Consider the following 11,576-nt stretch of genomic DNA (forward strand, 5'->3'; position numbering starts at 1 on the left):
AATATTCATACCACAATTAAGAAGAATTACATTGAAAATATACCAAGTAGCATTCCACATCAAAAATTCTGTTTTTATCATTTACCTACTCGAGGACGAGCAGGAATTAAGCTTGGGGATGCTTGATATGTCTCCAATGTATCTATAATTTTTGATTGTCCCATGCTATATTATATTCTGTTTTGGACATTATTGGGCTCTATTATACACTTTTATATTATTTTTGGGACTAACCTACTAACCGGAGGCCCAGCCCAGAATTGTTGTTTTTTTGCCTATTTTAGGGTTTCGCAGAAAAATAATATCAAACGGAGTCCAAATGGAATGAAACCTTCGGGACGTGATTTTCGGAACGAACATGATCCAGAGGACTTGGACCCTACGTCAAGACATCAACCAGGAGGCCACGAGGTAGGGGGGCGCGCCTACTCCCCCAGGCGCGCCCTCCACCCACCGATGTACTCCCTCCTCCTATATATATCTACGTACCCCCAAACTACCAGATACGAAGCCAAAACCCTAATTCCACCGCCGTAACTTTTTGTATCCACGAGATCCCATCTTGGGGCCTGTTCCGAAGCTCCGCCGGAGGGGGCATCGATCACGGAGGGATTCTACATCAACACCATAGCCCCTCCGATGAAGTGTGAGTAGTTTACCTCAGACCTATGGGTCCATAGTTATTAGCTAGATGGCTTCTTCTCTCTTTATGGATCTCAATACAAAGTGCTCCCCCTCTCTTGTGGAGATCTATTCGATGTAATCTTCTTTTACTGTGTGTTTGTTGAGACCGGTGAATTGTGGATTTATGATCAAGTTTATCTATGAACAATATTTGAATCTTCTCTGAATTCTTTTATGTATGATTGGTTATCTTTGCAAGTCTCTTCGAATTATCAGTTTGGTTTGGCCTACTAGATTGATCTTTCTTGCAATGGGAGAAGTGCTTAGCTTTGGGTTCAATCTTGCGGTGTCCTTTCCCAGTGACAGTAGGGGCAGCAAGGCACGTATTGTATTGTTGCCATCGAGGATAACAAGATGGGGTTTTCATCATATTGCATGAGTGTATCCCTCTACATCATGTCATCTTGCTTAAAGCGTTACTCTGTTCTCTTGAACTTAATACTCTAGATGCATGCTGGATAGCGGTCGATGTGTGGAGTAATAGTAGTAGATGCAGGCAGGAGTCGGTCTACTTGTCTCGGACGTGATGCCTATATACATGATCATACCTAGATATTCTCATAACTATGCTCAATTCTGTCAATTGCTCAACAGTAATTTTTCTACCCACCGTGAATACTTATGCTCTCGAGAGAAGCCACTAGTGAAACCTATGGCCCCCAGGTCTATCTTCTATCATATTAATCTTCCAATACTTATTTATTTCCTTTGCCTTTTATTTTACTTTGCATCTTTATCATAAAATACCAAAAATATTATCTTATCATATCTATCAGATCTCACTCTCGTAAGTAACCGTGTAGGGATTGACAACCCCTTATCGCGTTGGTTGCGAGGATTTATTTGTTTGTGTAGGTGCGAGGGACTCGTGCGTGGCCTCCTACTGGATTGATACCTTGGTTCTCAAAAACTGAGGGAAATACTTACGCTACTTTGCTGCATCACCCTTTCCTCTTCAAGGGAAAACCAACGCAAGTGCTCAAGAGGTAGCAACGCACGTGCAAATATTCATGTGTGTGTGTGTTGACATTTCATTGTTTTCTTCTTATTGGGTCGTAAGTCACGGGTCCATATTGATGGGGAATGGCGCAAGTGCTTTGTTGGGAACGTATCATGCAATTTGAAAAAAATTCCTACGATCACGCAAGATCTATCTAGGAGATGCATAGCAACGAGAGAGGAGAGTGTGTCCACGTACCCTCGTAGACCGAAAGTGGAAGCGTTAGGTTAACGCGGTTGATGTAGTCGAACGTCTTCTCATCCAACCAATCTTAGCACCGAACGTATGGCACCTCCATGTTCAGCACACGTTCAGCTCGATGATTTCCCTCGAACTCTTGATCCAGCAAAGGGTCGAGGGAGAGTTCCGTCAGCACAACGGCGTGGTGATGGTGATGGTGATGTGATCCGCGTAGGGCTTCACCTAAGCACTACGACACTATGACCGGAGGAGTAAACTGTAGAGGGGGGCACCGCACACGGCTAAGAGAACCATTGATGTGCCTTTGGGGTGCCCCTGCCCCCGTATATAAAAGGAGAGGGGGAGGAGGTGGCTGGCCTGGAGGAGGCATGCCAAGGGGGGAGTCCTACTAGGACTCCACTCCTAGTAGGATTCGCCCCCTTCCTTCCAACAGAGAGGGAGAAAGGGGAAAGATGGGAGAGGGAGAAGGAAAGGGGGTACCACGCCCCCACCCCTTCTCCAATTCGGATTGGGTAGGGGGAGGCGTGCGCCACCTCTTGCGGCCTGCCTCACTCTCTCCACTATGGCCCATGAGGTCCATTAACTTTCCCGGGAGGCTCCGGTAACCTCCCGGTACTCCGAAAAATCCCCGAACCTCTTCGGAACCATTCCGGTGTCCGTATAACCTTCCAATATATCAATCTTTACCTCTCGACCATTTCGAGACTCCTCATCATGTCCGTGATCTCATCCGGGACTCCGAACAAACTTCGGTCACCAAAACACACAACTCATAATACAAATCGTCATCGAACGTTAAGCGTGCGGACACTACGGGTTCGAGAACTATGTAGACATGACCGAGACACATCTCCGGTCAATAACCAATAGCGGAACCTGGATGCTCATATTGCTTCCTACATATTCTACGAAGATCTTTATCAGTCAAATCGCATAACAACATACGTCATTCCCTTTGCCATCGGTATGTTACTTGCCCGAGATTCGATCATCGGTATCATCATACCTAGTTCAATCTCGTTGTTGGCAAGTCTCTTTACTCATTTCGTAATGCATCATCCCGCAACTAACTCATTAGTCACATTGCTTGCAAGGCTTATAGTGATGTGCATTGCTGGGAGGGCCTAGAGACACCTCTCCGATACACGGAGTGAAAAATCCTAATCTTGATCTATGCCAACCCAACAAACACCTTCGGAGACACCTGTAGAGCATCTTTATGATCACCCAGTTATGTTGTGACATTTGATAGCACACAAGGTGTTCCTCCGGTATTCGGGAGTTGCATAATCTCATAGTTAGAGGAATATGTATAAGTCATGAAGAAAGCAATAGCAATAAAACTAAATGATCGTAATGCTAAGCTAACGAATGGGTCTTGTCCATCACATCATTCTCTAACGATGTGATCCTGTTCATCAAATGACAACACATGTCTATGGTCAGGAAACTTAACCATCTTTGATTAACGAACTAGTCAAGTAGAGGCATACCAGGGACACTCTGTTTGTCTATGTATTCACACATGTACTAAGTTTTCGGTTAATACAATTCTAGCATGAATAATAAACATTTATCATGATATAAGGAAATATAAATAACAACTTTATTATTGCCTCTAGGGCATATTTCCTTCAGTATCCCGAGTCAATAATCTAGATTATATGGTAATGATTCTAACACCCATGGAGTCTTGGTGCTGATCATGTTTTGCTCGTGGAAGAGGCTTAGTCAACGGGTCTGCAACATTCAGATCCGTATGTATCTTGCAATCTCTATGTCTCCCTCCTTGACTTGATCGCGGATGGAATTGAAGTGTCTCTTGATGTGTTTGGTTCTCTTGTGAAATATGGATTCCTTCACCAAGGCAATTGCTCCAGTATTGTCACAAAAGATTTTCATTGTACCCGATGCACTAGGTATTACACCTAGATCGGTTATGAACTCCTTCATCCAGACTCCTTCATCTGCTGCTTCCGAAGCAGCTATGTACTCTGCTTCACACGTAGATCCCGCCACGACGCTCTGCTTGGAACTGCACCAACTTACAGCTCCACCATTCAATATAAATATGTATCAGGTTTGTGAGTTAGAGTCATCCGGATCAGTGTTAAAGCTTGCATTGACGTAACCATTTACGACAAGCTCTTTGTCACCTCCATAAATGAGAAACATATCCTTAGTCCTTTTCAGGTATTTCAGGATGTTCTTCACCGTTGTCCAATGATCCACTCCTGAATTACATTAGTACCTCCTTGCTAAACTTATAGCAAGGCACACATCATGCCTGGTACACAACATTGCATAAATGATAGAACCTATGGCTGAGGCATAGGGAATGACTTTTATTTTCTCTCTATCTTCTACAGTGGTCGGGCATTGAGTCTGACTCAACTTCAAACCTTGTAACACAGGCAAGAACCCTTTATTTGACTAATCCATTTTGAACTTCTTCAAAACTTTATCAAGGTATGTGCTTTGTGAAAGTCCAATTAAGCGTCTTGATCTATCTTTATAGATCTTGATGCCCAATATATTGTTGGAAATATGCACTAGAGGCAATAATAAAATGGTTATTATTATATTTCTTTGTTCATGATAATTGTCTATTGTTCATGCTATAATTGTGTTATCCGGAAATCGTAATACATGTGTGAATACATAGACCACAACACGTCCCTAGTAAGCCTCTAGTTGACTAGCTCGTTGATCAAAAGATAGTCATGGCTTCCTGACTATGGACATTGGATGCCATTGATAACGGGATCACATCATTAGGAGAATGATGTGATGGACAAGACCCAATCCTAAGCATAGCTCAAAAGATCGTGTAGTTCGTTTGCTGTAGCTTTTCCAAATGTCAAGTATCGTTTCCTTAGACCATGAGATTGTGCAACTCCCGGATACTGTAGGAGTGCTTTGGGTGTGCCAAACGTCACAACGTAACTGGGTGACTATAAAGGTACACTACAGGTATCTCCGAAAGTGTCTATTGGGTCGGCACGAATCGAGACTGGGATTTGTCACTCCGTATGACGGAGAGGTATCTCTGGGCCCACTCGGTAATGCATCATCATAATGAGCTCAATGTGACCAAGTGGTTGATCACGGGATCATGCATTACGGTACGAGTAAAGTGACTTGCCGGTAACGAGATTGAACAAGGTATTGGGATACCGACGATCGAGTCTCGGGCAAGTAACATACCGATTGACAAAGGGAAATATATACGGATTGATTGAATCCTCGACATCGTGGTTCATTTGATGAGATCATCGTGGAGCATGTGGGAGCCAACATGGGTATCCAAATCCCGCTGTTGGTTATTGACCGGAGATGCATCTCGGTCATGTCTGCATGTCTCCCGAACCCGTAGGGTTGTAGAGATATTAGTATGCAGTAACCCGAAAGTTGTTCGGAGTCCCAGATGAGATCCCGGACGTCACGAGGAGTTCCGGAATGGTCCGGAGGTAAAGATTTATATATAGGAAGTCCAGTTTCGGCCATCGGGAAGGTTTCGGGGGGTCGCCGGTATTGTACCGGGACCATCGGACGGGTCCCGGGGGTCCACCGGGTGGGGCCACCTATGCCGGAGGTCCCCATGGGCTGAATTGGGAGGGGAACCAGCCCCTAGTGGGCTGGTGCGCCCCCCCTTGGGCCTCCCCTACGCCTAGGGTTGGGAAACCCTAGGGGTGGGGGCGCCCCCCCCTTGGCTTGGGGGGGGGGGGAAGCCACCCCTTGGCCGCCGCCCCCTTGGAGATCCATCTCCTAGGGCCGGCGCCCCCCAAGGCCCCTATATAAAGAGGGGGGAGGGAGGGCAGCCGCACCCCTTGCCCTTGGCGCCTCCCTCTCCCTCCGTAACACCTCTCCTCCCCGCTTGCGCTTGGTGAAGCCCTGCCGGGATCCTGCTGCATCCACCACCACGCCGTCGTGCTGCTGGATCTTCATCAACCTCTCCTTCCCCCTTGCTGGATCAAGTTGGAGGAGACGTCTTCCCAACCGTACATGTGTCAAACGCGGAGGTGCCGTCCGTTCGGCACTAGGTCATCGGTGATTTGGATCACGTCGAGTACGACTCCTTCAACCCCGTTCTCTTGAACGCTTCCGCGCGCGATCTAAAAGGGTATGTAGATGCACTCCTCTCTCCCTCGTTGCTAGATGACTCCATAGATTGATCTTGGTGATGCGTAGAAAATTTTAAAATTCTGCTACGTTCCCCAACAGTGGCATCATGAGCTAGGTCTATGCGTAGTTTCTATGCACGAGTAGAACACAAAGCAGTTCTGGGCGTCGATATTGTCAATTATCTTGCCGTTACTAGTCTTATCTTGATTCGGCGGCATTGTGGGATGAAGCGGCCCGGACCGACCTTACACGTACGCTTACGTGAGACTGGTTCCACCGACTGACATGCACTAGTTGCATAAGGTGGCTGGCGGGTGTCTGTCTCTCCCACTTTAGTCGGATCGGATTCGATGAACAGGGTCCTTATGAAGGGTAAATAGAAATTGGCAATTCACGTTGTGGTTTTGGCGTAGGTAAGAAACGTTCTTGCCAGAAACCTATAGCAGCCACGTAAAAACTTGCAACAACAATTAGAGGATGTCTAACTTGTTTTTGCAGCAAGTGTTTTGTGATGTGATATGGCCAAAGGATGTGATGAATGATATATGTGATGTATGAGATGATCATGTTCTTGTAATAGGAATCACGACTTGCATGTCGATGAGTATGACAACCGGCAGGAGCCATAGGAGTTGTCTTTATTTATTTTTGACCTGCGTGTCAACATAAACGTCATGTAATTACTTTACTTTATTGCTAAAGCGTTAGCCATAGTAGTAGAAGTAATAGATGACGAGACAACTTCAAGAAGACACGATGATGGAGATCATGGTGTCATGCCGGTGACAACGATGATCATGGAGCCCCGAAGATGGAGATCAAAAGGAGCAAATGATATCGGCCATATCATGTCACTATTTGATTGCATGTGATGTTTATCATGTTTTACATCTTATTTGCTTAGAACGACGGTAGCTTAAATAAGATGATCCCTTGTAACAATTTCAAGAAAGTGTTCCCCCTAACTGTGCACCGCTGCGAAGGTTCGTTGTTTCGAAGCACCACGTGATGATCGGGTGTGATAGATTCTAACATTCGAATACAACGGGTGTAAGCCAGATTTACACACGCAATACACTTAGGTTGACTTGACGAGCCTAGCATGTACAGACATGGCCTCGGAACACGGAAGATCGAAAGGTCGAGCATGAGTCGTATAGAAATACGATCAACATGAAGATGTTCACCAATGTTGGCTAGTCCGTCTCACGTGATGATCGGACACGGCCTAGTTAACTCGGATCATGTTTCACTTAGATGACTAGAGGGATGGATATCTGAGTGGGAGTTCATTGAATAATTTGATTAGATGAACTTAATTATCATGAACTTAGTCTAAAATCTTTACAATATGTCTTGTAGATCAAATGGCCCACGTTGTCCTCAACTTCAACACTTCCTAGAGAAAACCAAGCTGAAAGATGATGGCAGCAACTATACGGACTGGGTCCGGAACCTGAGGATCATCCTCATAGCTGCCAAGAAAGATTATGTCCTAGAAGCACCGCTAGGTGATGCACCTATCCCAGAGAACTAAGACGTTATGAACGCTTGGCAGTCACGTGCTGATGATTACTCCCTCGTTCAGTGCGGCATGCTTTACAGCTTAGAACCGGGGCTCCAAAAGCGTTTTGAGAGACACGGAGCATATGAGATGTTCGAAGAGCTGAAAATGGTTTTCCAAGCCCATGCCCGGGTCGAGAGATATGAAGTCTCTGACAAGTTCTTCAGCTGTAAGATGGAGGAAAATAGTTCTGTGAATGAGCACATACTCAAAATGTCTGGGTTGCATAACCGCTTGACTCAGCTGGGAGTTAATCTCCTGGATGACACGGTCATTGACAGAATCCTTCAGTCGCTTCCATCGAGCTACAAGAGCTTTGTGATGAACTTCAATATGCAGGGGATGGAAAAGACCATTCCTGAGGTATATTCAATGCTGAAATCAGCAGAGGTGGAAATCAAAAAGGAACATCAAGTGTTGATGGTGAATAAAACCACTAAGTTCAAGAAAGGCAAGGGTAAAAAGAACTTCAAGAAGGACGGCAAGGGAGTTGCCGCGCCCGGTAAGCAAGCTGTCGGGAAGAAGCCAAAGAATGGACCCAAGCCCGAGACTGAGTGTTTTTATTGCAAGGGAAGTGGTCACTGGAAGCGAAACTGCCCCAAATACTTAGCGGGCAAGAAGGCCGGCAAAACAAAAGGTATATGTGATATAAATGTAATTGATGTGTACCTTACCAGTACTCGTAGTAGCTCCTGGGTATTTGATACCGGTGCAGTTGCTCACATTTGTAACTCAAAGCAGGAGCTGCGGAATAAGCGGAGACTGGCGAAGGACGAGGTGACGATGCGCGTCGGGAATGGTTCCAAGGTCGATGTGATCGCCATCGGACGCTACCTCTACATTTACCTACGGGATTAGTTTTAAACCTCAATAATTGTTATTTAGTGCCAACTTTGAGCATGAACATTGTATCAGGATCTCGTTTAATTCAAGATGGCTACTCATTTAAATCCGAGAATAATGGTTGTTCTATTTATATGAGAGATATGTTTTATGGTCATGCTCCGATGGTGAATGGTTTATTCTTAATGAATCTCGAGCGTAATGTTACACATATTTATAGTGTGAATACCAAAAGATGTAAGGTTGATAATGATAGTCCCACATACTTGTGGCACTGCTGCCTTGGTCACATACGTGTCAAACGCATGAAGAAGCTCCATGCAGATGGACTTTTGGAGTCTCTTGATTACGAATCATTTGACACGTGCGAACCATGCCTCATGGGTAAAATGACCAAGACTCCGTTCTCAGGAACAATGGAGCGAGCAACCAACTTATTGGAAATCATACATACTGATGTGTGCGGTCCAATGAGTGTTGAGGCTCGTGGTGGCTATCGTTATGTTCTCACCCTCACAGATGACTTGAGTAGATATGGGTATGTCTACTTAATGAAACACAAGTTTGAGACCTTTGAAAAGTTCAAGGAATTTCAGAGTGAGGTTGAGAATCAACGTGACAAGAAAATCAAGTTCTTGCGATCAGATCGTGGGGGAGAATACTTGAGTCACGAATTTGGCTCACACTTAAGAAAATGTGGAACAGTTTCACAACTCACGCCGCCTGGAACACCTCAGCGTAATGGTGTGTCCGAATGTCGTAATCGCACTCTATTAGATATGGTGCGATATATGATGTCTCTTACCGATTTACCGCTGTCATTTTGGGGCTATGCTTTAGAGACTGCCGCATTCACTTTAAATAGGGCTCCGTCGAAATCCGTTGAGACGACACCGTATGAATTATGGTTTGGGAAGAAACCTAAGCTGTCGTTTCTAAAAGTTTGGGGATGCGATGCTATGTCAAGAAACTTCAACCTGAAAAGCTCGAACCCAAATCGGAAAAATGCGTCTTCATAGGATACCCTAAAGAAACTATTGGGTATACCTTCTACCTCAGATCCGAAGGCAAGATCTTTGTTGCCAAGAATGGGTCCTTTCTAGAGAAAGAGTTTCTCTCGAGAGAGATAAGTGGGAGGAAAGTAGAACTTGATGAAGTATTACCTCTTGAACCGGTAAGTGGCGCAACTCAAGAAAATGTTCCTGAGGTGCCTGCACTGACTAGAGAGGAAGTTGATGATGATGATCATGAAACTTCAGATCAAGTTTCTACTGAACTTCGTAGGTCCACAAGGACACATTTCGCACCAGAGTGGTACGGCAACCCTGTCTTGGAAATCATGTTGTTAGACAACGGTGAACCTTCGAACTATGAAGAAGCGATGGCGGGCCCGGATTCCGACAAATGGGTGGAAGCCATGAAATCCGAGATAGGATCCGTGTATGAAAACGAAGTATGGACTTTGACTGACTTGCTCGATGATCGGCGAGCCATAGAAAATAAATGGATCTTTAAGAAGAAGACATACCCGGATGGTAACGTAACCATCTATAAAGCTTGGCTTGTCGCTAAGGGTTATCGACAAGTTCAAGGGTTGACTACGATGAGACTTTCTCACCCGTAGCAAAGCTGAAGTCCGTCTGAATCATGTTAGCAACTGCCGCATTCTATGATTATGAGATATGGCAAATGGACATCAAAACGGCATTCCTTAATGGTTTCCTTAAGGAAGAATTGTATATGATGCAGCCGGAAGGTTTTGTCGATCCTAAGAATGCTGACAAGGTGTGCAAGCTCCAACGCTCAATCTATGGGCTGGTGCAAGCATCTCGGAGTTGGAACATTCGATTTGATGAGATGATCAAAGCGTTTGGGTTTACGCAGATTTATGGAGAAGCCTGCATTTACAAGAAAGTGAGTGGGAGCTCTGTAGCATTTCTCATATTGTATGTGGATGACATACTGTTGATGGGAAATGATATAGAATTCTTGGAAAGCATAAAGGCCTACTTGAACAAGTGTTTTTCAATGAAGGACCTTGGAGAAGCTGATTATATATTAGGCATCAAGATCTATAGAGATAGATCGAGACGCCTCATTGGTCTTTCACAGAGTACGTACCTTGACAAGATATTGAAGAAGTTCAAAATGGATCAGTCAAAGAAGGGGTTCTTGCCTGTATTGCAAGGTACGAGATTGAGCACGGCTCAATGCCCGACCACGGCAGAAGATAGAGAAAAGATGAGTGTCGTCCCCTATGCCTCGGCCATAGGGTCTATCATGTATGCTATGCTGTGTACCAGACCTGATGTAAACCTTGTTGTAAGTTTGGTAGGAAGGTACCAAAGTAATCCCGGCATGGAACACTGGACAACGGTCAAGAATATCCTGAAGTACCTGAAAAGGACTAAGGATATGTTTCTCATTTATGGAGGTGACGAAGAGCTCGTCGTAAAGGGTTACGTCGATGCTAGCTTCGACACCGATCTGGATGACTCTAAGTCACAAACCAGATACATGTATATTTTGAATGGTGGGGCAGTAAGCTGGTGCAGTTGCAAGCAAAGCATTGTGGCGGGATCTACATGTGAAACGGAGTACATGGCAGCCTCGGAGGCAGCACAAGAAGCAGTCTGGGTGAAGGAGTTCATTACCGACCTAGGAGTCATACCCAATGCGTCGGTCCCGATGACTCTCTTCTGTGACAACACTGGAGCTATTGCCCTTGCCAAGGAGCCCAGGTTTCACAGGAAGACCAGGCATATCAAGCGTCGCTTCAACTCCATTCGTGAAAGTGTTCAAAATGGAGACATAGAGATTTGTAAAGTACATACGGACCTGAATATGGCAGATCCGTTGACTAAACCTCTCCCTAGAGAAAAACATGATCAACACCAGAACTGCATGGGTGTTCGATTCATCACAATGTAACTAGACTATTGACTCTAGTGCAAGTGGGAGACTGTTGGAAATATGCCCTAGAGGCAATAATAAAATGGTTATTATTATATTTCTTTGTTCATGATAATTGTCTATTGTTCATGCTATAATTGTGTTATCCAGAAATCGTAATACATGTGTGAATACATAGACCACAACACGTCCCTAGTAAGCCTCTAGTTGACTAGCTCGTTGATCAAAAGATAGTCATGGTTTCCT

Source organism: Triticum urartu, chromosome 6, assembly GCF_003073215.2.
Source record: "Triticum urartu cultivar G1812 chromosome 6, Tu2.1, whole genome shotgun sequence".
In the NCBI taxonomy this organism is placed as follows: domain Eukaryota; kingdom Viridiplantae; phylum Streptophyta; class Magnoliopsida; order Poales; family Poaceae; genus Triticum; species Triticum urartu.